This window comes from Balaenoptera physalus (genome assembly GCF_965194825.1).
Source record: "Balaenoptera physalus genome assembly, chromosome: 12".
Lineage (NCBI taxonomy): Eukaryota > Metazoa > Chordata > Mammalia > Artiodactyla > Balaenopteridae > Balaenoptera > Balaenoptera physalus.
In genome coordinates this window covers 83,557,908-83,585,658 of record NC_138897.1, presented here as the reverse complement: position 1 = coordinate 83,585,658, position 27,751 = coordinate 83,557,908, and the positions used below count along the sequence as shown (strand labels likewise).

Sequence of the window (27,751 nt, the reverse complement as noted above, 5' to 3'; positions counted from 1 at the left end):
AACCAATTTACCACAAAGCCTGATATGTAAATATACAAACTCTTCAAGATGCCAGAATTATAAATAAGTTGAAAGATACAGATGAACAGCAGGCAGAGAATCTTAGAGGTTCTCTCTGGCAGGCGATGGGCTGAGGGTCTTGCCCACATCGTCCCCCATAATCATCAACACATTCTTACAACGTGTGGTGCTGTTTTATTCCAATTTTACTGACGAACTGAACTGAAATGAACTGAACGGAAGGTCATTCCCCCATGTTTGCAAAGGTGGGGAAGCAGGAAATTGGGATTTGAAGTCAAATCTGTGAGTTGGGCTTCCTGATTTCCATTGAGTTCTCTCACTGAATTCCCACTGCAAACCCTAGGTTTAGTATTGTTGACCCATTTTACAGATAAAGAAATTGAGGATCAGTGATGGAGTCACTTTTAAATAGGAGAGTTGGGCTTCATACTGAGAAGTATCAAACTGATCTCAACGTTAGACCTTGCAGTAGATTAAAGTTGTCCAAATGAGGGAAGCTCTTTGTAGAGATGGAACAGTTCCATATTTTGACTATGATGATCGTTACTCAACTGCATACATGTGATGATAATTCATGGGACCCTGCACACACACTGCACACAATACACACGCACACACACACATAGACACCCACACACAGGAGCACATGTGAAAACTGGTGAAATCTGAATAAGGTCTGTACATGAATTAATAAGCACTGCAGTCAATTTCCTGGTCTTGACTATATACTCTGGTCATGTAAGATATTATCACTGGGGGAAGCTGGGTGAAGAGTACAAGGAACTCTCTGTACTATTTTGCAACTTCTTGTGAGTCTTATTGTTTTAAAACATTGTCTTCAAATTCTTTAATGTTTCTCCCGTGGAGAGGTGGAATCTCTGTTTCCTCCCATGGATTCTGGGAAGGCCCTGTAACTGTTTACAGATAGAATACGGTGGGGGAGATGCTGTGCCAGATTTCAGGCTCAAGTCTCAAGAATTTGGAAGCCTCACTCCCTGGATCTTCTTATACTCTCTCTGGGAGCTCTGAGCCACTATACATGACATCCGACAGCCCTGAGACTGCCATGTGGAGAGGCCATGTCCAGGCCTTCAATCAACCATCCCAGATGAACTTGGCCTTCCATTCATCCCTGCTAAATCGCCAGGCACAGATAAAAGACTTGGACTCTCCAGACCAGCCCATTCTCCAGCTGATTAGAAGAGTGCCGTCCATCAATACCACACAGGGCCAAAACCACCTAGCTGAGCCCCACTCAAATTCTTGACCTGTGAAATCATGAGACGTAACAAGATGGTTGTTGCTTGACGCCTCTAAGTGGTGGGTAGTTTGGTGTACAGCAACGGGTAAGAAAATAGACTTTTCATTATCCGATAAAGAAAGGCAAGGCTGATAACAAGGGGTTAGATACACAGAATCAGATGATGTGACACAGTAGGCGTGTCCCTTCCCCTCTTTTGGCCTCAGTAAGACTGGCTTCACCTTGAATGTCACTTCCTCCAGGAAGCTCTATATAGATTGGATTAGATGTCTCCTCCCTTTCTCCCCCTTGGTTAGCAGGAATCAGAAGCATCTTGACGTTATGCTTTATTTCTCTCTTTCTCTCCCACCAGACAGTAAACTCCATGAGGTCAAGAACTAATTTTGTCTAGCTCATCACTATTTCACTCTGCCTACAACAAAACCTTTAATAGGTGATTATTGAATGAACGAGCAAAGACTCAGGTGCTCTCCAAAATCCTGCTCAGGGCTGGTCTCATGTCGTTCTTTCTCTCTGGAGCTTTGGGGCAGGTGAGAAGGATCCAGGTATGCTTCCAGCACCTGTCAGACACCAGCTTTCTCTCTGGTACTCCCAAGATCCTAAGTCCACAAATCCATCTGCTGGGCAACAGTTCAGAAGCAGCAGGGGCCGGGAGGGCAGAAAGGCGAGAGGTATGCCCCCCAGTCCCCCACCAAGCTGGCGTCACCCTGGTTTGCTTACTTTCCTGCTCAGCTGCTTTAGTCAGAGGAGGGCCATTTCCACGGGCTCCTGCCTCGTAGGCTGTCACCAGGGGAGGTCTCCAGTCCCTCCTGTATTTGCCTCTGCAGCTTCCTCATTTAGCCTCTGTCAGGGGGGTGATCTGGCTCCTCTTGGGCTGCCCTTGAAAATTCCAATCACAATGACACAACAGATATTTACTGAGCATTTCCCTCCAGCAAGGCTCTGGGCTGGACAAAGCCTCAACCTCCAGGAGCTTAATATTGGGCTGGCCAAAAAGTTTATTCAGTTTTTTTCCTTAAAATGCTACGGAAAACCCCAAACAAACCTTTTGGCCAACCCAACATTTCAGTGGCGTTTTTATCTGGTGGAAGGTGAGAGATGACAGAAAGAAAACTGGACCCCTGGCCTGTTCCTGAGGAGGTGCAGTGGTGACCTGGAGCCAGCACTCATGGGCTTGCAAAGGCCAATTGACAAGCATTCAGGAATTTTGTGAGCTAGTTGTTAAACTGTGGGTGGCTTGAGATTGGCCAGGTGAGAATACACTCATCAAGAAAATCAGCACATTGGGACTTCCCTGGTGGCATAGTGGTTAAGAATCCGCCTGCCAATGCAGGGGACACAGGTTCGAGCCCTGGTCTGGGAAGATCCCACATGCCGTGGAGCAACTAAGCCTGTGCACCACAACTACTGAGCCCACATGCCGCAACTACTGAAGCCCGCGTACCTAGAGCCCGTGCTCTGCAACAAAGAGAAGCCACTGCAATGAGAAGACCACACACCGCAGCAAAGAGTAGCCCCCGCTCACGGCAACTAGAGAAAGCCCGCACACAACAATGAAGACCCAACGCAGCCAAAAATAAACAAATAAATAAATAAATTTATTAAAAAAAAAAAGAAAAGAAAATCAGCACACACTAGAATCCAGCTCCCTCACACCAGTTTGCCAGCACATCACTGGGAAATTCACTTCCTCTTTGTGAGCCTGTTTCCCTATCTGAAAAATGGGGATATAAATCCTGACCTTGAAAGATTTCACAAGTACTGACACAGTATGGTCCTTGGCACACTAGCTCCCTGTCCAGCACACTCTCTTCTTCCTGAACTAATATGGTAAGTTCACCATGGGTTCAGTTTTCCTCTGGATTTATGGGATGAGTAAACATCACTGAGTAGGAAAGAATAGGCATCTTAGGATGGAGCATGGGTGGTTACCCAGGGTAAGCAGTGTTACTTTGGAAAGTCCCTAAAGTTTTCCAAGATCTCCTTTCACTCCAGTATTGATAAGAGGGCAGGGAGAATAAGATCAGGCAGAGATATTGAGGAGGCAGGTCAACATGTGAGGGTCTGGGTAGTTTTGTAAGTTGCCCAGTTTGGGACAAGGGTGCACTCACAATACTTTGGTCATTCATTCATTCAAAAATACATTTACTGAGCATCACAACAGACCAGCTAATCTCTGAGCTAGACTCTGAGTATGCAGCTATGAGCAGATATTTGCCCTGCCCTTATGGAACTGAACAGGTTAATGGTGAAGACGATCACGAAGCAAGCCATTAAAAGTGCATAGGTGTAATTTAAGGAAAATGCAGGCCACTGCATGGGCATGTATGGAGGGAAGCAGTTTTTGTTGGAAGCTAAAGAAGCGACATATAAGCAAAGCTTGGAGGGAAAATAACGTTTTTGTCATGCTAGAGGAGGAATGTGCAGACAGAGGCCTGGATTGTCCCCCATGATCCTTGCCTCCTGATGTTCACGCCCTGTGTGATCCTCTCCCCTTGGGTGTGGGCAGGACCTGTGACTTGCTACGACTAATAGAATAAGGCAAAGGAGATGCAATGTCACTTCCATGATTATTTAACAGAGGACTGCAACTTCTGTCTTGCAAGCAGATTGTCTCTTTTGCCTTCTTGGCTTGCGTGTAGATGAGATGACCATGTTGAAGAGGGTCCACGTGACAGGGGATTGGGAGCACCCTCCTGCCAACAGCCAGCAAGGAACTGAGTCCCAACAACACCCCAGTGGGTTTGGAAGTGGATCCTTCCCTAGTTGAGCTTTCAGATGAGAATGCAGCCCCAGGTGACAACTGGATTGTAACCTGATGAGAGACCCAAAGCAGAGGACTCAGCTAAGCCAGGTCCAGATACTTGATCCACAGTGATCGCGAGATATTAAATGTATTTTTGTTTGAAGCCACTAAGTTTTGGATAATTTGTTATGCAGCATAGCTAACTGATACAAAGAGGGTCAAGAATTTATTCCAGGTACAGAGAGCCATGTGTGTGAAGGGGATGAAATAAAGAGAGTCTGAACACTGGAGGGAGGACAAGCAGGCCAGTGGCTGGATTGAACATTTCAGCAATAAGCCTCTGAGAAGGGAGGCAAAGGTTAGCCTAGGCCATGTTCTACAGGCCCACAGGGGCCATGGAACAGTTTCTGGCACTTATACTGGGGCCTCTGGGACATCAGTGAAAAATTGGAAACGGTGAACTTGATGAAATTTGCTTTTCAAGACACACAGTAGGGAGTCCCCTTGGGCGGCTAGGTAAGGAGCCTCAGACCAGGAGTTGATGGTTGATTTATAGAGAAGTGGACGCTTTCAAGAAATATTTTGGAGGAAGGATGGGCAGGATTTGATGACAAAGTGGATACAGGGTGAGAGAGAAGTAGAGCCATCTGTTGAAATGGAAAGAGAGGTTTTTGGTTTGAGGGTTTTGAGAGAGTTTGAACATTCTGGTTCAGCCTGGGAAGCTTAAAGGCTGAGGTGGAAATCAGTCTTTTGATCCCGGCTTCTGTCTGGGTCATTTTGACCTCCCTCGGGCAGGACAGTTTAGGATTTGCCTAGCTAATGAGCACAGTTGACACACTGTGTAAAGATTTCATTAGCATGTGGAGAAGGCCTGGCTGAAGAATAAATCTCCATGTCATTCTGTTGATGCTAATGATTTCATATGAAAACACTCAAAAATGTGATAGACTGTACATTGATCAGAGGAAATGTGTTGATCTCCCTGGGGAGCCAAGCCACAGCTCACAATGGTACGGATTTATTTTGAATAAATCCCCTACCGTCACACTGTAGGTTTAACAGGGATGGATTATTGCAAGAAGTGTCTGGGAGCCATAAAGTGATCTTGTTCTATTTAATGAGAGAGGGGACATTAATTCATTCTCCCTTCATTTATGCATCCACACTATTTTTTTTTCTTATGTATAATTCATCTGTAAAGGTTTTGATAATTGCCCCTGAAAGTTGCTTAACTTTTCTGAGCTTTGGTTTTCTCCTGTTTGAAGCTTGGCACTCCACACTTAAAATGTAGCTGTCTGGGCTCAGATCTTGGTGGAGTTCAGTTGGCTTTTCCCACTAGAATGTAAGCCCTGTGAAGGTAAGATTATGTTTATATTTTTCTGTGACACTGCTGTGTCCCCAGTGCCTTAGGAGACTGCCTAGCTCAATAAGTGTTTGCTGAATGAATAAATGACACAACATGCATACAGCACACGACATCTAGAAAGCCCTCAGAAAGGGGCAGCTGTCTTCTCTCCTTTCTTCCTCCCTTGCTGTGTTCCTCTCTCTCTCTCTCTTTCAGCCTCCTCCTCTATTTTCTTCCTTTTGGGTTTGGGAAAAAGAGAGAAAACAGAAAACATCTCTTACTACTGGGTATCTGATTTTCTTTTGGCTTTCCCAGCATATGTATGATCATATCTGCTTCTTTTTATATTATGAAATCAGAGGATTATCTTTCCTGGAGAGAACTAGTTAAACCTCAGCAGTAGAAAACAGTGCTATGGGACCCACAGGCCAGTTCTTCCTTGGAAAGGATATTTCTATTTTGGGAGGTGGTTGGGGAGTATCGTAGTTGTTCCTTGGTTTAGATGCTCTTTGCCTCAACTCAGGGAAAATGAAAAGTTACCCTGAGAATTGAGAGGGTGACCAGGCTAGACTTTAATTTACTGCTTCTCTAAATGGAATACTCATCATCTATCCATCCATGCATCCATGCATCCATCCATCCATCCATGAATCCACCCATCCACCCATCTATTCATCCATCCAATCACTCATTCACTCACTAGCTCATTCATTTTTTTTTTAACATCTTTATTGGAGTATAATTGCTTTACAATGGTGTGTTAGTTTCTGCTTTATTCACTAGCTCATTCATTTTTGTCTTCAAAGAAATATTTGTTGCACATCAACTATGTGCCCCACCTCATGCTAGGAATTGGGGATACCATGGTGACCAAAATGGATATAGGTTCTGCCCCCAAAGGAGCTTGTAGTCTAGTGCAGGCAATTCATCAGCTATCAGGGAGTGGGAAATTCTACAGGATGATTCAGATTGGAGAGGACACTTTGCCTGCATCCTGCAGATGGTAAGTGAAGAAACTTTGGGGTAATAGACAATAAGCGAATTACCTTCTAGAGATAGCATAAATAACACAATACATAATCTCTTCTCTACTACCTAGTTAACAACTCCTTCTATTAAATTCTTTCTATTAGAATAAGTGATGGGCTTTCTGTCTCCAGCCTGGGTCATGACTGACAGACACAGCTATGCAAAGGATAAATAACATGTGGCCATGTTTACTTTCTAATATGAAATGGGTAAAAAAAACAGAAAGCAAAACTATCAGAACAATATGATTGGAACCTTATTATTTTTTTCTTAGCTACCTATCTTTTTTAAGTCGTCTTTTTCATTAAAAATTTAAAAAATACTGATATATAATTGAAATATAGCATTATATTAGCTTCAGGTGTAGAGCATAATGATTCAATGTACATATATATTACAAAATGTAGGCTAGTTAAGTCTACAATTTCAACAAGTAGGCAGTAAGTCTAGTTAACCATCACCACACATGGTTACACATTTTTTTCTTGTGATGAAAACTTTTAATATCTACTCTCTTAGCAACGTTCAGATATACAATATACAGTATTATTTTTAAATTTTTAATCTTTTAATTGAAGTATAATTGACTTCATACAATACTATATTAATTTCAGGTGTACAACATGGTAATTCGATATTTTTATAGATTACACTCCATACAAAGTTATTATAAACTATTGATTATATTCCCTGTGCTGTACATTACTACCTTGTAACTTACTTATTTTATACCTAGTAGTTTGTGCCTCTTAATCCCCTTCACCTATTTTGTACCTCTCCCAATAGACAGCATTATTAACATCACTATGCTATACATTTCATCCCCAGGGCTTATTTATTTTATAACTGGAAGTTTGTGCCTTTTAATCACCTTCACCCATTTTCCCCACCCTCCGCCTCTGGTACCATCAATTTGTTCTCTGTATCGCTGAGTATTTTATTTTTTTAGTGTGTAGAGAAAAAAGAAGGAAAATGAATGAAAAGAATCAAAGTGATCAGTGGCAGCCTCTGATGGCCAGCACATGCATCATATAATAGAAAGTCCCTAAGTCCTACTTGGCTGAATCCTTCCCCTGCTGTGTCTCGTGAGAAGCTGACATGTCTGGCATGAGACCCTTTGGAATTTTTCCTACTGGGTCTGTTTCCCTCCCTTGCCTGCACTCTTTGGAGACGCGCTGGGGTCCTGGGTACCGTCCATCCCACCAAGGAGCATGGAAGGGCTTCTTTTGATGTGGGCATGGTCAGGGAAGGAATCGTTTTAGGAGGACAGCCTGGCGGATCTTGGATCCCATCTCTATGGCAACGATGCTGCAAGGACTGAAAATCTGATTTTGTTTTGGGCTGTGGTAGCCGCTAATTACAGGCAGCTCCAAGTCCCTTTGCTCTTCCCTAGAAAGGTCTCTGTTTATTTGTTGGCAAGGGTTATCTACTTTTTTTTGCTTTTGAACTCTCTTCCTAGTCCTCTTCTTCCATTTCACCCATCAGAAAAAAAAATTTTTTTTGTCGCCTCTGGAGGATATTTGCTTTCCTGGTTGTTATGGAGATGAAGAGCCAGATGACAGAGCAGGCTTGGGAAGGGAAGAATGGGCAGGAGGACCCAAGGTAGCCCTTGGCCCAGCTGGAGACGGCTGTGAAGGATGGATGTGAAACAGAAGGGGAAGATTGGGGCCCTGAGGATAACGAGAGAGATAAAGAGAGAAGCACAGAGAAGTGGGAGGGGGACGAGGTGGTGGACAGGAGGTGACTCAGACCTAAGACCCCAGGAGCTGATTCAACAGAAGCTCACAGGAACACCAGACGGCGAGCGGGGGGGAGCAGCGGGGGGCTTTTTTGTTTGCCATCCTCACGTCTTCAGTGAACTTTTTTTTTTTTTAAATTTTATTTATTTATTTATTTATTTATTTATTATTATTATTATTATTTTGGCTGTGTTGGGTCTTCGTTTCTGTGGGAGGGCTTTCTCTAGTTGCGGCGAGCGGGGGCCACTCTTCATCGCGGTGCGCAGGCCTCTCACTGTCGTGGCCTCTCTTGTTGCGGAGCGCAGGCTCAGTAGTTGTGGCTCACGGGCCCAGTTGCTCCGCGGCATGTGGGATCTTCCCAGACAAGGGTTCGAACCCGTGTCCCCTGCACTGGCAGGCAGACTCTCAACCACTGCGCCACCAGGGAAGCCCCAGCGAACGTTTTGACTCGCTGTGCTGTCTACTTCCCTCTTTCCTCAAGATTGATCTGCAAACTTTGTTGCTCGGAGGGCTGAAGCAGCCTTTGGGGCTCTGGCGAATCCTTCCAGAGAAAACCCTTTGCAGGTCTTCCCGGGGCTGCTCACCAGATCCCCTTGCGGGATTAACTATACATGGAGCGGTGAGGGTAGGACAGGGCTTTACTTCCCCGGCTCCATCTAAGTCTGCCCTGCTCATGACAGTAGCCACGTATGGCTATTTAAATGAACCAGAACAAAATAAAATTGAACGTGCAGTCCCTTCTTGGTAGGTTCTGGTCAGTTTTTCTGTTAACCTAAAACCACTCTAAAAATGCAAGTCTATGAATTAAAAGCAAATACAGTTTCCCAGTTGCAGTAGCCACGTTTCAAGTGCTCCGTAACTACACATGGCTGGTGGCCACTGTATTGGAAAGCACAGATGTAGACTGTTTCCATGATCACAGAAAGTTCAATTGGACAACTTTGGTCTGGGAAATAGTACCTTTCTGGACTCTTCCCTACACATTCCAAAGAGTGAAAGGAAACCATAGTTTGATAGCCTTTCATTCATTCATTCATTGAACAAATATTTACTGCCTGCCAGACATTGTTCTAGATGCTGAGAATTCAGTTGAGACAGACAGTTCCTTTTCTTGTGAGGCTTAAATGCTAGTATATGATAACAGACATTCTAGAGATACAAATAGAGTATGGCTATGGTGGAAAATAAAGCAAGTTAAGGAAGAATTCTGGGTGCTAGGAAGTGGAGAGGGTTCTGCTCTATAAAAGATAGTCAGAGAAGGCTCATCAAGAAGGGGATGAGGGAGCAAGCTTTGCAGGTTTCTGGAGGCAGAGAATTGCAAGCAGAGGGAACTGCTGGGCAAATGTCCTGAGGTGGAAGCGTGCCACTCAGTTTTGAGAAGATGAGTAACACGATCTGACTTCGGTTTTAGAGGGATCTCCTCTGGCTGCCAAGTGGAGAATAAACCAGAGGGGAGAGGAAGGAGGGCTCCCAGAGAGAGCAGTGCGGAGGCTACTGGCATATCCCAGGTGAGAGGTGATGGTGGCTTGGACCAAAGCAGCAGCAGTAGGAGAGCTGAAAAGTCCGATTTCAGGAGATATTTTGAAAGTAGAGCAGATAGGCTTTTCTGCTGGATTAACGCAGGGGTGTGAGAGAAAGAGAGGCGTCAAGCAGGACACAAAGGCTGGAGAGTCTAGAAAGATAGATCTCCGTTGATGAAGATGGGGAGATGGCTGGCGAGCAGTTCTGAGGTGGGGACAACCAAGAGTTTAGCTGTGGACCTAAGAAGTTTGAGATGCCTATTCAATATCTGAGTGGTGATATCAAGGACACAGTGGAATCCATGCATCTATTCACTCAACAGATATCTGTTGGGCTCAAATATATACCTGGGACTTAGTCATCCTGGATATGAGAGATTGACACTCAATTTTATTTCCAGTTTTCTTCAGTTGCTCCATTAAACAAAAAGAAATACGCATATCTTGTTTCCATCGTTTTTGTACCAGCTTGCAAATCTAAAGTCTGTTCTGAGCAGAACACCCAGCTGACTGGCTTGGCCCCTTGATTCTTCCTTTTTTTTTTTTTTTTTTTCAATTCCTCCAGTTCACAGCCTGCCACTCAGGGACACTAAGAACATCAAATGTCAGCCCAGCCCTTGAGAAGCTGGCAACTAGTAGGAGTGGTTAAGACACAGAACAAAGCGCATGGGCTTTAGACCCATCAAACCTGATTCCCGAAACTGGCTCCACCACGCACCAGCTCCTTGGCCTGGGGCCATTCACTCAGCCTCTCTGAACTTGTTTGCTCATCTGTATAATGGAGTGCCTGACACCTAGCTCTCAGGGCTGTCAACAGGATTAGAGAAAATGCGTATAGATCTACCAGCATAGCGCCTGACACATATAAGGGCTTATTTAATAAGTGGTTGTTAGGATTAACTTCATGTTAACAAATGAAACAGATATGTAATAGGAAAAAATTGATAATATATGTGGTTAGGTGCTTTTAGAAACAGAACTGAAGGGAGTGATGAGAGACTGAAAAGCATAGAGGCTAGCATCACGGGCTTTGGAGATAGATATTGGTTCCAAACCCAGCGCCTCTGCTTATGCACTGGGTTGACACTTGGTTCCCAGGGCCTTGGTTTTTGGATCTGTAGAATGGGGACAATGACCTATTAGTACCAACTCACAGGTTTGCCGAGGAGATGTGTAAAGGCTTAGCCCAGTTCTGGGCTCACAAGAATTGCTCAATAAACAGCAGTTGCTATTATTTCCAGGGGAACCCAGGGAGCCAGAGGAAGCTTTCAAAAGGAAAAAGTGAATCAGAGGGCACATGCATGTATTAGAAATTAGGGAAAGAAAAAGCAAAGCAAAGCAAAGCAAAGCAAAGCAAAACAAAGCAAAGCAAAGCAAAGCAAAGCAAAGCAAAGCAAAGCAAAGCAAAACAAAACAAAGCCCTTTTCTGGGTCTATAGAAAGGCAGCCCAAGCTGCTCTACTGTTGCCCTGTCCGGTGTTGACAAATGTCTTTGATGTTCCTGTTCAGGATCTTGAGGCTCTTTTAAGATTTTTTTTTTTTTTTTTTTTTGGCTGCGTTGGGTCTTCGTTGCTGCACTCAGGCTTTCTCTAGTTGGGCGAGAGGGGGCTACTCTTCGTTGTGGTGCGCGGGCTTCTCATTGCGGTGGCTTCTCTTGTTGTGGAGCATGGGCTCTAGGAGCACGGGCTTCAGTAGCTGTGGCATGTGGGCTTGGGCTTCAGTAGTTGTGGCACATGGGCCCAGTAGTTGTGGCTCGCAGGCTCTAGAGCACAGGCTCCGTAGTTGTGGCGCACGGGCTTAGTTGCTCCGTGGCATGTGGGATCCTCCTGGACCAGGGATCGAACCCCTGTCCCATGCATTGGCAGGCGGATTCTTAACCACTGCACCACCAGGGAAGTCCTCTTTTAAGATTTTAACTTCTCAAAGAAATCTTCAAAGTGTCTGGTTTGACCGAAGCAGGAACACGATGGATATGTTTGGAAGGATTTTGAAATGCAAGGGGTGAATGTGTTTTTCAGGCTGGATTTTTAATCAAGGAACATCTCAAGGAACCAGGGCTCCCTCTTCCTAAGTCTGCAGGAGCTGACCCCCTCCTAGAGGGCAACTCGAGAACATTCATGGGTGGGGTAGGTAGTGGGCCTTTGTTAATGTCCTAACCAGGGTGGCGTAACCAGTTTGTAGGCAAAGTTTTTCTGAGCTGACAAGTTATCCCAAACTCTAACTGTGCAGTCCGTCACTCCTGGTGCTACCTGCAGGCTTGGCTTGTGGCCTGGACTATGTCATGTTTACACAGGTCCAGAGCTTACCTTGCAGATACCATTAGGCAGCCAGAGGTGAACGGAGTTTTTTGTCTCCCTTTTCCATGATGCACTTAGAGCAGCTAATTTGCGTGGTTGGGGTAACTCCCTTAAACGTTAAGCAGTCAAGGTGGGCCCTGCTCTAGGTGCCCCTGGTAAACATATGGCATCCTGCCGGGCCGGCTCATCGGCACAGCTGGTCCCACTTAACTAGGAGAAGCAGAGGGCAGAGGGCATCGGTCTCGCAATCGGCAATCAGGCAAACCGGGTTCTGAACCCTGGTAATGCTGCTTACTAGCTGTAGCCAAGTTGTTCCCGTCTTTATGCTTCTCTGTTTCCTCTCTTGCAAAATGAGTTATACATGGACATAACATCTATGAGTAGCAGCGTCTATGTCAAAGACTGTTGCAAGGATTGAATGCGAAACTGTATGTCTGGGACTTCCCTGGTGGCGCAGTGGTTAAGAATCCACCTGCCAATGCAGGGGACACAGGTTCGAGCCCTGGTCCGGGAAGATCCCACATGCTGCGGAGCAACTAAGCCCGTGCGGCACAACTACTGAGCCCATGTGCCACAACTACTGAAGCCCGCACGCCTAGAGCCCGTGCTCCGCAACAAGAGAAGCCACTGCAATGAGAAGCCCGCGCACCACAACGAAGAGTAGCCCCCACTCACCGCAAGTAGAGAAAGCCTGCCCGCAGAAACAAGGACCCAACACAGCCAGAAATAAATTAATTAACTAATTAATTTTAAAAAATTGAGTATAGTTGATGCACAGTAGTATATAAGTTATAGGTGTACAATTCGGTGATTCATAATTTTTTTAACATCTTTATTGGAGTATAATTGCTTTACAATGGTGTGTTAGTTTCTGCTTTATAACAAAGTGAATCAGTTATACATATAATATGTTCCCATATCTCTTCCCTCTTGCATCTCCCTCCCTCCCACCCTCCCTATCCCACCCCTCTAGAGCTGATTTCCCTTTGCTATGCGGCTGCTTCCCACTAGCTATCTATTTTACGTTTGGTAGTGTATATATGTCCATGCCACTCTCTCACTTTGTCACATCTTACCCTTCCCCCTCCCCATATCCTCAAGTCCATTCTCTAGTAGGTCTGTGTCCTTATTCCCGTCTTGCCACTGGGTTCTTCATGACCTTTTTTTTTTTTTCCCTTAGATTCCATATATATGTGTTAGCATACTGTATTTGTTTTTCTCTTTCTGACTTACTTCACTCTGTATGACAGACTCTAACTCCATCCACCTCACTACAAATAACTCCATTTCGTTTCTTTTTATGGCTGAGTAAAGGTCATACTCCATTTATAGTTATTATAAAATATTGGCTGTATTCCCTGTGTTGTATGATATATCCTTGTAGCTTTTTTTATACATCGTAGTTTGTAACTCTTAATCCCCTACCCCTGTCCTGCCCCTTCTCCCTCTCTCTCCCCACTGGTAACCACTAGTTTATTCTCTATATCTGTGAGTCTGCTTTGTTTCTGTTATATTCACTAGTTTGTTGCATTTTTAAGATTCCGCATATAAGTGAGATCATACAGTATCTGTCTTTCTCTGTCTGACTTATTTTACTCAGCATAATGCCCTCCAGGTTCATCCATGTTGTTACAAATGGCAGGATTTCAGTCTTTTTTATGGCTGAGTCTCTAGGTACTATTCTTAGCACTTTACATTCATCAACTTATTTAATCTTCCCAACAACTCTGTGAGGTATGAACTATTTTTGTCTCCATTTTACAGATGTGGAAACAGACAGACAGATGAGGTCACTTTCCCAAGGTTACAAATTAAGTCGTAAAAGGAACATTCAAAGGATGCCTGACTCCAGATCTTGTGCCCTTGACCACTGGGTACTACTTCCTCCCAATAAATGATAAATGATCAGTATTTTATTTTTCCAGTCTTTACTGGGTGCATGTGAGTTGTGTGAATCTCACTCGGAATCCAGAAATAACCACGAGCCTGTCTTTTTCCCACCATGGAGAACAGTGGCTGATCTCAGGCCTTTGAGATCTGTACAATTCCATATACTTATTTATAGCAAGACATAACTAAATTCTGCTCATCCAGACTCTCATTCCCTCTCTCTCTCTTTTATTCCCAGGGGAACTTTTAGTAGCTTATTTGGAGCGAACACCATCCGGAAAAAAAATTTCGGTAAGGAAAACAGGAATCAAGACGTCAGGACGGGTTGCCGACAGGACCTTTGATCTGGCCAGAAATAAATATAAGACAAGCTGTCGAGAGCTCTCTTGCCCGATTTCCATCTAAAGCAATAGAAATAGGTCTCAATCACCGAGCCCCTGTGCTGCCCCCAGGACTGGTGAGGATGAGAATGTGGTCTCCACGTTGCAATGGGAATCCAGTGGCTCTCAAGAACTTTGCTGGTGCTCTGCCTCCCGAGGGTGGGCTGGGGAGAAAACGTCCATTGCTCGTTGCCGCGTTACTCACGGTAGCCAAGATAACTAAGTGTCTGTCCAGGGATGAATGGATAAAGAAATTGTCATATATATGAGATATAAATTATATTTAATATGATATATTATTATTATTCGGCCTTAAAAAAGGAGATCCTGCCATTTGCAACAACGTGGATGACCCTGGAGGATATAATGCTAAGTGAAATAATCCAGACACAGAAAGAAAAATACTGCATGATCTCATGAACATGTGGAATCTAAAAAAAGTTGAACACATGGAAGCAGAGAGTAGGACAGTAGTTATCAGGGGTGGGGAGGTGGGGGAAGTGGGGAGATGCTAGTCAAGGGATACAAAGTTGGAGTAATGTAGAATGAATAAGGATCTTATGTACAGCATGATGACTATAGTTAAGAGTGCTGTACTGAAAACTAGAAATTTGCTAAGAGAGTAGATTCCAGGAGCTTTCGCCACTTCAACAAAAAGAAAAGTAATGATATAAAGAGATGGATATGTTAATATATACATGTGTATATGTACATCATAACACATATGGATCTATTCATACAGCATATGTGTATGTGTATCATAATATCATGTGGTACACCTTAAATAGATACAATTAAAAAAAATAAATCAGGATAGGAGAAAAGTTCCAGAGATGATTCAGAGCTCGTGGGGCACCTAGTGTTGGCTGGGAGATGAAGTTACACAGCAACTCACTCGAACATTTGGGAAATGATAGCAATTATAGCAGGCATTTCTTCAGTTCTTAGGTACCAGACACTGTGCTAAGCCCTTAAATGTATTACCACATTTAACGTTCACAAGAATTCTATGAGGTGCTATCATTTCCGTGTCACAGATGAGAAAACCAAGGTTCAGAGTGTTTTAGCAGGTTGCCCAGGGCCACGATAGCTAAGGTGTAGTGGAGTGGGAATTTGAATCCAGGCTCTATGACTCCAATACTTGGTCATTTAACCACTAATCTCTTCTTAAGTAATGACTGGGGCTCAGAGAGTTGAGTTTCTCAGTGGGAATTTCCTAGTTCACTGAGTTGGTCCTAGAGCTGCAGGATTGTAGAACAGAGACAACAGAGTGAATCTTGGCATTTACAGAGTACCTGCTGGAAGCTCAGCATTGTGTGAGGGGTTTCAGAAGCTCAGAGAAGGGTGTACAGGACAGGAACAGGGGAAGGAGTGAATGAGGGAGAGGGAGGACCTGGGGATGGCTTGATTATTAGATGATGTAGGCCGACGTATCTGCCTTGGGTGACCAGGTACGATGGTAGAGCCATTCATCAGATTAGGGTACCAAAGGAGGAGATTTGGGGGAGATGGTGAGACAGACACTATGGTTACCAGCCCACCAGCCATCCCCCTTATTCCCTGCAAATTGATTTTGTTTATGTTTTGGCCTGTGGTCTGGAAGTGGGCATGGGACCCAATTCTAACCAGTGAGAGTAGGATGGAGGCTATGACGACTCTGGAAACATGGCTTCTTTATTGCTCGAAAGAGAAAGTGATGCCAGAAAAAGGCCTCCCCTCTGGCCTACACTTTCTGCCTTGGGCACAGGTCGTGACCTGGAGCTGTGGCCACCATCTTGTGAGCATGAGTTGACAAGCATGAAGAAAAGTCAATATGTTGAGCCCAGTAGACTGGCTTGATGGGCAGAGCTTGCCTTGATGCCCGGCTGAGTGGATTCCCCAAACACGGAAAACAACTTCCTGTCTACACATGTTCAAATATATCCAACTTAAATATCTTTAAGGTTTAATCCACTGTGAGCTGGCTTTTCTGTTGCTTGCAGCTGAAGGAATCCTAACGGATGTCAAAGTAAGTTTAGTTTTTGGGCTCTTAAGTATCTGAGAGGTCCCTTTGAAAACTTCCTGAGAAAGATGAAAGAAGAAAAGAGAGATTTGTCAACCAAGTTGAGGGTGGGGATGCAACTTTATTCCCCTGTGCTGGGAAAACAGAGTGAGAGGGGATGGATGCACTTGCTGGAATGGATACGTAGAAGGTCTCTGAACACATGCAAATCCCCCACATAAAAGCAGTTTAGATGTTGGCCATCTGAGTGGATGTCTGGCTCTCTTACAGGTCAGAGCAGGTCGGAGCATCTTTCCTGTTATCTCAGGGAGGAACAGATCCAAGTTGTTCATACAGCTAAACATCGCTCCCTGGGTGTCTTCTCCCGAGATCTAATTTTAGGGAGCCAGGCTTACTGCCACCAAGGAGGAAGGGCTCATGAAATCACGGCCAGCCAGGGTCATTGGAGCTCAGGCTAGGAACTTAGGTAGTGGGAGATCTTCTGCTTTCAGGGCTCCTTACCACCAGCCCACTAGTTCTGAGGTGCTCTCGGTCAAGGGGACTTTGCTGTTCCTACTTGTGCAAAAGGTTCTCCCAGTATTAATAAATCCAGTTGTCTCTGTGCTGTGCTCCCGGACAGCCAGATGCAATTTGCACTCCACCGTCCTCTGCATCCCATCTGCAAGCATTTGAGTGTCCCCTCGCTCTGGGGACTGGAGACCTGACCTCTTCCTCCCTCTCCCTTCCTCTTCCCACCCCTGCCCCTCCTTCCTCCCATGATATCTGAGAGGGACAGGCGGCCTTGTTTGTCCCGGTCACCATCTTTGAAAGCCTCCTCCACCGCACCCTCCTCTCCATTTCGCTCCCCCATTCCAAGCCCAAATGCTTTGCCCGGCACACTCTTATTTGTCACCAGATGTTCGAGGTTGCAAACCGACCCCCTAGCTTTTCCATCTTCCTTTATTGTATTCGCCTCCCCTCTTCCGGTGATTCTGCAGACAACCTCCCATCCTGGCGTGTGTGCGCTGACCTCCACGTGCTCCCGAGTCAACTGATTGCGCCTGAATCCACTTAAAGGTGAAAGGATAAAGCAATTTTCTTCAAGATGTGGCCTAAACTGTTTAGTCTTGGAGGTCTCCAAAGGGCAGGAATGAAAGGATGTCCCCCGCAACCGCCACTTCAGCCTCAGAGCACCCAATCTGGGCTCGCCTTGATCTGAGCAATTTGGAAGAGCTTAATCCCCTGCCCCTGGGTGGGTTTGTCAGACCTCTGCAGAATCAGGCCCAGAATGTATGGACAGTGTCAGCGATTGCCTGGTTAGCAGACTTGAAAATAAAAACAGAAGAAAAATTAAAAAGGGTCATCATCAACTGGTCCCGCATCAAAAAGTCAGGAGGCATCAGTGCAAATGGAGAAAGTTGGCATCCATCAATCTGACATGGGGACAATGGGCTGTGAGTTGATATATATGTTTTAATTTTATTTTTTTTCTTTCTGTTTGTTTATTATTATTATTTATTAATTTTTATTGGAGTAGAGTTGCTTTACAATGTTGTGTTGGTTTCTGCTGTACAGCCAAGTGAATCAGTTATACGTATACATATATCCCCTCCTTTTTGGATTTCCTTCCCATTTAGGTCACCACAGAGCACTGAGTAGGGTTCCCTGTGCTCTACAGTAGGTTCTCATTAGTTATCTATTTTATAAACAGTAGTGTATATATGTCAATCTCAATCTCCCAATTCATCCCACCACCCCCCCCTTCCTTGGTAACCATAAGTTTGTTCTCTACATCTGTGACTCTGTTTCTGCTTTGCCACTAAGTTCATCTGTACCATTTTTCTAGATTCCACGTATAAGCGATATTACACGACATTCGTGAGTTGATATTTTTAATTGTTAAGTGAGGAGTCTGGAAGCTGGGGCTGGAATCTAAACAGCTCTCAGCCCTTTCCACCACTCAAGCACATCCGGACCAATTTGGCCCTGGAATATTTTTGATTAGGGAATGTTAGACTGTGATTGTCCGAAGGGCAGGAAGGCCGGGGTGGGGTAGGGGTAGGGCCGGGGGTGGGCGGTGCGCTGCGTACTCAGAGGCTCCAGGCTGCACAAAGAGACCCCATTCAACTCCTGGCTCTGGTCCGTATTCACGTTGGCTCCTGAGAAAGTCACTTCTCTCTGAGCCTCAGTTTCCCCCTTGATCTGTTTGGAGGATTGATGCGGGGGAGCCGTTCGCTTGCAGTCGATTCCTACTCGTGCTCTTAGTATGAACTAGTTAATGAGTCGCCTTTTCCTGGCTAGGGTGCCAGCATTGGATAGCACAGCCTGGAAGGACCAGAGAGGCAGACAGATTTTTATCTTCCTGGGACGGATTGTAGGTTCCTCTTTTCTCCAAGTTGCCTTTCCTTTGCAGCCTTTGTAAGCAGTCTGTGAAGCACACTGCCTGGATTCCAGGACGCAACTCATCCTAACTGTATTGTAAACGCCTGGTGCCTTATTCTGCTTCTACCAGTAGACAGTGAGGTTTCTGTAGGCGAAAGCCATGTCAAGCTTGCTCCATGATATAATCTCCCAGTAATTCACAGAAGTGTGACTCTGGGCAAGTGACTTCATCTGAGCCTCAGTTCGTCCAGCTGGAAAATGAGACTCAAAAATAGTACTTTCCCCCCTAGGAATGTGATAAGAATTAAATGAGGCACTCCATGCACAGTGGTTGACACATAGTAAGTACTCAACAAATGTTTGCTGTGCTATTATGATGATTACTCTAGTTGTCCTGGAAGGACTGTCCCTGGAGTCTCAGATATCCCATTTCCAACCAGCCATCCCATAGGCAGACAATAGATTCTTTCCTTCATGAAATCTCTGGAAAGTGTCACATCCCAAGGGACCAGGGTGCTGGGAAACTGTCTCTAAGTGGGATCTAAGTGAAATTGAAAATCCAAGTGGGTTTGGATCTTTCTGCCAAATGCCTTCACATACATTGCAAGTGCTACCCAGAATTCATGGTGGTTTGGACAATCCATCTGACCTCATAAAAACCACTTAGAGGCAAATGTGTACACCCAGCAATTCCACCTATTTATCTGCTAGAGAAACACTTGCAAATGCTCATAAAGAAGCACATAAAAAGATGGTCACTGCCGCCCTCTTTGCAAGAACAGAAAACTGGAGACAGCCTAAACGCACATCAGTAGGAGACTGGTTAAATCTATCATGTCAAGTCCATGCAAGAGAAGAATGTCCAGCAGTTTAAAGGGTGAGGTTGAGCTATGGAAGGATCCCCAAGACACTTTGGTAAGTGAAAAAAATGGCACAGCAACTGCATCCATGTAAAAACAAAATTTAAAAGCCTATATTCATGCATTGCATACATCTGTGTATAGATGCATAGAGAAATATCTGGAATGGTGCTCAGCAAACCAGTAACAATGGAGCTACGTTAAAATGGGTGAGAGAAGAAAGGAAAGCAAAAGGAACGTTCCCTGCTTTCTTTCCCTGAAATGTTGGATTTTTAACAAAAAGAATTTATTATGCATTTCTAACATAAATTAGCAAGTGAAACATGCTCAAAGATAGGGAAAGTTAAAATTACAACTCTAAAGGACAAAATTTCAGTAAAATTCTGTGACAGAGAATACATCCCAAATGCCTCTTAACACTAGGCTAGAAATGAATTATGGTGTGTTCACACGATGGAAAACCGTGTGTGCTGATGAGAATAAGCAAACTGCAGCTACACAAGATGCTGTAAATAAACCTCACAAATGTAATATTAAGTGAAAGAAGCTAAACACAATGAACCACATGCTATATGAATCCATTGATGCAAAGAACAGAACCAGCCAAAACGAATCTAGGCTCTTTTAAGTCAGGCTAGTGGCTAATCTTGGTGGAGGGTAGTTACTGGCGGGAAATGTAAGGAAGCTTCCAGATGCACTAATGCTCTCCTTCGAGATTGGAGCACAGGTTACACTGGTTTGTTCAGTTTGTGAAAATACCTTAAGCCGAACACTTAACGAGTTGTGCACTCTTCTGTATGTGTATGTCAGTAAAAGTTCAAAAAAAATCAATACATTCAAAAAAAGGTTTTTTTGTTTTTTTTTTAATATGACAGCGGAAAAAGCCCTTTATTTTCCTAGAAAACCCACCATAAACCAGTCTTAACCATTTTCAGAGGTTTTAGCACAAGTAAACAATCATTTATGTAATGAAGGGAGGAGTTCATTGCTTTCATCAGATTTTCAAAGGGAACCTTCACCCCCGAAAAGATTAAGAACAAATGCTATGCAATTTTACAGGGGATGGAAAGGTGGAGGGGGGGAGGTGAGGGCAAAAAAAAAAAAATCCCTTGGGAGAAACTTGCTTCCTGCTCAAAAGGTATCAGCCCTGAAATGCCAAGCTACAGGCTGCTGGAAGTGGGGGAGGTCAGGGTGAGTTCCTCAAACAGCCACCCCTTCCAAGTTCTTGGTCAATCTTGCTTTCTCTCTTGCCAGCAGAAGTTCACCTTGCTGTTCCCCACACATCTGTGGTTTACGGTGGGGTGTGATGCTTGGAGGGTGATTTACAGCTAGGCTCAAGCTGGGGAGAAGGTTTCTAGAGGAAGGTTCCCCACCCCCATTCCTTTGTAATTTAGGGGCATTTCTTGAATTCCCCAAGCCATTGGCTGCTGGCAAAAAATGAACGTGGGCCGTTTCTGGGATAGATGCTCCCCAACATATGTGTCCCTGTGAAGAGAGACGATTGGTCAGGGGAAGTGGCTTTGCCCCATAAATCATTGAGCATTTGGGAATATATTGTCTCTGCTTATGAGATATGAGAGAGAGAAAGAGAGAGAGCGTGAGAGATGGAGAGAGTCAGGGTGGACTCAGGTGCAGGGCACTCTCACAGGAAGGGATGGATTAGGAGAAGGAGGTGAGAGCTTGGGAGCTGCCTGCGACACGGCAGTTTAAAGCGATTTTGTCCCGGAGATGGCATGACACCAGCAGGCCCCATGCTGGACCTGTCCCTGCATTTTTGGCCTCGTTATTACTACCTGGCATTGTGATGCTCTGTCTCTGTCCTTGATTCGTCCTGTCTTCTGTTTGCCTCTCTGAACAGTGTTGGGGAGAGGAGTACGCAGACCTGAGTTCACACCCCGGCTCTGTCCCTTACCAGCTGTATGAACTTGGGCATGTTACTTAAACTCTCAAAGAACTCGATGCCTCCTCCATAAAACAGAAGAAATGATGTCTCCACATTGGGTTCTTGTGGGGATTAAATGAGATATTAAATGAGGTTAAAGGGGATGAAATGTCTTCCATGGTGAGTTTAGCCTCTCAATTCATAGTAATTTCTATTTTTTAAAAAATTTTTATTTTTATTTATTTATTTATTTATTTATTTATTTATTTATTTATGGCTGTGTTGGGTCTTCGTTTCTGTGCGAGGGCTTTCTCTAGTTGCGGCAAGTGGGGGCCACTCTTCATCGTGGTGCGCGGGCCTCTCACTGTCGCGGCCTCTCTTGTTGCGGAGCACAGGCTCCAGTCGCGCAGGTTCAGTAGTTGTGGCTCACGGGCCCAGTTGCTCCGCGGCATGTGGGATCTTCCCAGACCAGGGCTCGAACCCGTGTTCCCTGCATTGGCAGGCAGATTCTCAACCACGGCGCCACCAGGGAAGCCCAGTAATTTCTATTTTTTATACCTGCTTCTACATCACTGGTTCTCAACGGAAGGTGACTTTGCTCCCAGGAGATAATCTGGCAATGTCTGGAGGCGTTTTCGGTTGGTTGTGAGGACTGGGGGAGGGAGGTGTTACTGGCATTGAGCTCGGAGAGGCCAAGGATGCCGCTCAACATCGTGCAACGCGCAGGGCAGCCCCTGCAACAGGAAATTATCCAGCCGAAGGCTCAGTAGTGCTGGGGTTGTGAAACCTTGCTTTAGGCCGTACATTCTGTACTTTTACCTCCTTGGTATCCCTGTACTATACTTGGTACTCCCATACCCTTTTGCCTTTATAGCATGCTAGGTAGCAAAGTTGGTTTTCACATTTCCAACATTATTAGAAATTACAGACTGGGTCCAGATCCTGGCTTTGCCACTTACTGGCTGTGTGTCCTTGGATGAGTTACTTAACCATTCTGAGCATCACTGTCGTCATCTCTAAAATCAGAGGTTGGTTATGAGGATTAAATATGATACTGCCCAGGAAAAATGGCACAGAGTACTGCTCAAAAAAAAAAAAAAAAATCTGTGTTTCTTCACCATCGCCTACAACCTCAAGAAGATGACGAATCTTAAAGATGGGTGGTCCATGGCTGGCTCCCTTCTGTCTAGTGTGTATGTGCAGGAAAATGGTTTTCTTTCCTCTCTCGTCTCTCTCCTGATCATCTCTCCTAGTCCCTTCCTTTTCCTTTCATTTCTCCCCTTTCTTCTTCCCTTTCATTTCTTCTCTTTCTTCCAGCTCACGCCTAGGCGGGAGTAGAGGAGGCCCTAACCTTCTGTGCTGTGGTTACACATGCACAATTTCAAAGCTACCTCCTGAGCACAACGTGACCTGTTTCAAGGGGGTTGGCTTGCTCGTCTGGTTTCTTTCTCTTTCACTCCCCGGCTCTGGTTATTAAAGTTAGGTTCCTGTAAGAGGAAGGGGTGAACTTTGAAAGCTCGGGAATAAAACGCTCCTCGGGGCCTTTTTATCACGTCACCCTCACCCCCTGCCTTTCCTCCCTTGGTGGCGAGAGTTGGGGATCAGAACCTCCTGGGCGGGCTGCCTTCCTCACGCATCATCTGAGCCCCATTCGCCCTGGTGTCCCTGACGACAGGCAGCTGAGAGCCACGTGCAGCCCCGCCTGCCTGGTGCATCTGAGCACCGCCTGGGCCGCATTCCCAGCAGGACCTGAGTGGGGAGTGAGCGCCGTGGCCTCGGCATGTGCTCCTGTCTCACTTTCCTCCACGGGGAACCTCAACCTGGTCAGGGGCTCTGTTTTAAACAAGCCTCAATTAAAGGAAGAGAGCCCCCATCAGCACTGGCTGAGCATACTCTACGCATCAGGCACATTGCTAAGCGTTTTCCGTGTATTATCTCAGTCAATCCTCGCTCCAACCCAAGGAGGTGGCTATTTCATTGTTCCCATACTAAAGGTGATGAAACCCCAACTCACAGAGATTAAGTGACTTGCCCGAAGTCACAAATTCGCTAAGCATCAGAGCTAGGATGCGAACCCACGTTTCTTGGATGCCAGAGCTCCGGTGAAAACTTGTCCCAGTTTGCCTGGGACATTCCCAGTTTTAGTGCTATAAGCCCCGAGTCCCGTAAAACCCCCTCAGGCCTGGAAAACCCAGGATGGCCTGTAGTCAGGGGAGGAAGCAATGAGAGCAACCCTGATACTACCAATCGTGAGTGTCTTTTAAGAACTGTATTTCCTCCTTTCTTCTTTTTCCTTTCCTGCATCGCCTACTGCAGGAGAAGAGGTTATTTATTTATTTTTTTTGGCTGAGGCTCAAGAATTACTGAAACCTGATAATGCCTGGGTCTGGAGAAAGCTACTTTCTGGGGCTGAGGTTCTGCACAGGAGATGACTTATTCCTCCTTGGGCTTAGGGTCACCCCAGAACCTTCTCGAGCCCTTCCCTGGCAGTCTTTCAACTGTGATCATGTTTCCATAGATCACCTTCTATTTTCTGAAAGGAGAATTGTTTCTGGCCACGTAATATACAGAAGTAAGTCTGATACTCAGGGCTCTCCGGGATCTTCCAATCTTAGCAATCTGTGCCGGGCAAATCCATTTACTCTCCCTCGTGGTCACCCACCTAGACTATATTTCCCAGCCTGCCTGCAGTTAGGTGGGATCAAGTGACTGAATTCTGACCAACGGGATATATATAAGTGGAAGTGATGTTTGCCATGTGGTCCATAAATGTCCACATGCAATGTGCTGCTGTGCAATCACATGCAGTCTTTTCACTTCTGGGTGACCGTAGAGGATGGGAGAGCCACAAGATGGAAGAAACATGGTTCCAGATTCACTTATTGAAACTGAGCTTCCTGCTGATTAGTAATACCTGTTGTGGACTTTATGTAAATATACTTCATTGGTTTAAGCCCCTGAGATTTGAGGGCTTATTTGTTATAGCAACTAGCATTGTCCTAACTAATACGGTATCCAGTCACATTTCTCTCCACTATAATATAGAAAATCTCCCCTCTGGTCAAAAGAGTTTATATACTTCTTTCCTCCATCCCTGCTTGGATGTCCTCTGCCTGGAATATTCTCAATTATTTTCTTCCCATTTCAAACTATATTCATCTTTAAGGTCCAAATTAAGTCCCGTCTCTTTGGTGAAGCCTTCCTATATTATTCATCCTTCAAGAGACACACAGTATTCATTCACTCATTTACTTAATATGCTTTATGAGTACTTTCATGAGTCTCAGGAAGTATGTTAAGTATTCAGAAGAGGACAAATTCTAGGCCATGTTACCTTAAAGTGTAGTGAGGAAAATAGATGAAACAAAAACTAGACATCACAACCATTGTAATAAGTAAGGCGATTTACTGAGGGCTGTGGGAACACAGGGAAAGAATGCCTAACCCAGTTTTGGAAGGACAGTGTTCAATAAATACTCAATGAATATTCAATAAAATATGCATAGATATTATTACTTTGCCAGGTCCTGGGTTTATTCTGATAAAATTAGCAAAGGTGACAGGGCAACTGATGGGCCCTTGGGTGGCCCTTCTTTCTACTGAGTCTTTCTTTTTCACCTCATTTTCCAACGCATGGTACTCGATAATGTCAATGGGTCATAATCATGTCATTCACTGAAAAAATAACTTGTTCAGAGAAGAAAATCCTTACAATTAATGGACACCAGGCCTAATGAGAAGTTGGTATTGGGTATGGGAGTCAATGGAAGAAAACGGATTTTCATTGGGTGATTACTATGTGCCATACAGACTATCCCATTCTAAGTGGACTTAACCATCCTAATGACCCTATGAGCTGGGTATTATTTGTGTGCTTACTTATAGATGAGATGATTCAGTTTCAAGGACATGAAATCACGTGCTAAGTTCCTGTACCAAGGGAGGGATGGAGCCTCTGAGTTTGAAGGTTTTCTGATTCCAGAAATCCAGCTGTCAAGCATGATGGTGGGATTGGTCAGGGTCCCTACAGGAGAGAAGGCTCACTCAACAGGAGAAATGTAAGTAAATGTAATTAAGGGACCATTGGCAAAAGTGTGGGCAGGGTTTTAGGAGACTGCTAAGGCTAGTGAAATACCCTGGGGTTGGCAAGAGCCTGAACTATTACCTAATCTAGGCCCAAAGAGGTAAGCATGGAGGGGGGAGAAATTGCTAGAACATGGAGAGAGCTATAGCTGCAGAAATGAGAACGAGAAGGCATCCCAAAGATGGCTTCTCCAGGAAGCAGAGAGGAATGAAACAGGCAGCCTGCTGGGATCTGAAGACAAGAGCCTCAGAGAGAGCCTAGAGCCTTCAGCAGAAAAGGGAAACAGGAAACAAAATCAGAAAAAAACAACACAAAACAAAACCACCCATTTCTGATTTCCTGAGCTTTCAATATGGGGATCATTAACAGGAGCATTCTGGCTAATCTTAATTGCTAGGGCTGAGGAAGGGAATTGCCAGGGTAATCAGATCCCAAAGCATACAGGGCTTTATAGATTAAAGCAAAGTTATCTCCTAATCCCATCAAAACGTCATAATCTTGTGTCACAGCAGCATCTAAACACAGCTGATTGAGATGCCACGAGTGCTGAATCTGGGATCCATCACAGCCCTGCCATCCGGAAAGCAAATAACCCCAAATAAGAAGATTGGATTTAGTGTGGTCTGGAGATATTTACTACAAAGGCCTAAGCACTGGCTCCATCCCTCCCTTGGGCTTCGCATGGGGGAAAACTCTGGTGTCCCCAGACGCATTCCTTTTAAAGAAAATTTTCCCCAAATGGAAATAGATTCATCATTTTTTTGCTGATTGTAAAATTAATATGTGCCGGCTGTAAAAAGGCAGGCAATACAGAGAAATCTGAAGAATAGAAAGCACGCACTTTCCCCAGCCAGAGCAATTTTTGTTATTTTGGTGTGTTATCTTTCCAGACATTTCTTCTAGGCACGCACACGCATATATACACATTCTCTTTCTCTGCCTCCCCCGCCCCCGCCCCACAGGCTCTCTCTGATCATCTCCTCACATCTTCTTTATTCCTCCCTTCGACTCCTAAGAGTCCACGCCTTTGCGTCTGTGGTCCCGTGGCTAACATGGTGAACCCCTAGCTCTCGGGTCTCCATCTGCTTGGTTTAACCAACCAGCAGAGACTGACCAGCATCTCTGTGTTCCATTCCAAGTCCCAGAGAGAGAGCATCTGAAGTGGCCTACTCCAGTCAGTCACAGCGTGGCTATGGGGTTTCATATACAGTGACAGCACATACGCTGTAAAGTTACCTTATTGGAGGTGGGCAGCGGATGGTGGAGGACAGGTGGCCATTCTCAGGGCCTTCCCTGGCTCTCCAAACAGAATCGAATACATTTTAACTGCTTCTAGCTCCCGTCCTGCTCCCACACAGAGGAAGTGGCTTACAAAGGTCCTTCAGCGAGTGAGTGATCGAAATCTGAGATCAAGGGCTCCTCTTCCAGACTCTGGGGTTGCTTTGTTCTATCAGCCGTACCTCCATCAGGACAGTGTTCGAAAGTCATATTACAAATAAGGAGGTGGAAATATGAAAAAAAAAAGAAGATAATTGAACATTCACGCAATATTTTGCATTTGATTTCAAGATGTTCAAAGACCCGTTTAACCTTGAAGTTCAGTGCAGGCATCCAATATTAAGAGCCCCTATTCTAGAGGAAAATAATACCCAGGTAACTTAAAATATTCATCAGTTTCAAATTTAAGTACCTTCTACTTGCCTTCAGCAGAAGATTCTAAATCTACTTGTAAATGGATGGTATTCAGGGATCACAAGCTGAAAGCATTATATCTTCTGTTGGTCATGATGCAGAAGCACCACTTCCTGCATCCTCCAGATATCTGCCATGGGTATCTCCAGAAGTCAATGGCCTGCCCATGACTCGACAGGCAGGCTTCCAACAGCATCAGAGTTGGTAGCTGTCTTTAGATCACTGGCATCATATGCAACCATAACCTTCTCTTCCCCCTCTCCCTTCTTCTCTTCTCTTCCCCCTCATTATCTACCCCCTAGAGTTTGTCTCTTTCTCTGCCCCTCTCCTTTCTTTTTCCTTCCTTTGGTTTTCTTTTATTTCTTTTCTCATTGGAACACTCCTCATATACATCTAGCATCCCTTAATGATTGTTGTTTCTGACATTGGAAAAAGTGAATAAAGTAGACAAAGCTCAATTACAATAATGGATGGAGAATCCACTGAACCTGCCTTTTGCTGTGAGACCCCGAGTTCAATATCCCGGGTTCAAGCCCAGCCTCTGACACTCACTAGCTCTATACCTTCACTCATGTTCTTCACCTTAGTCAGACTATTTCCCCATCTATAAAATGGGGGTGAAAAATACCTCTACCTCACTGGA

The 27,751-nt window shown here is 44.8% G+C and overlaps 1 long non-coding RNA gene across 1 annotated transcript in view; it reads left to right on the top strand.

Annotated features, from left to right (window-relative positions):
- Positions 1-16,288, top strand: part of LOC309639549 — a 79,328-nt gene extending 63,040 nt beyond the window's left edge. The window contains exon 3 of the long non-coding RNA XR_014251729.1: positions 13,722-16,288. This is a non-coding gene — a long non-coding RNA (uncharacterized lncRNA). The remainder of the gene's footprint in view (positions 1-13,721) is intronic.
- The last annotated feature ends 11,463 nt before the right edge of the window (positions 16,289-27,751 follow it).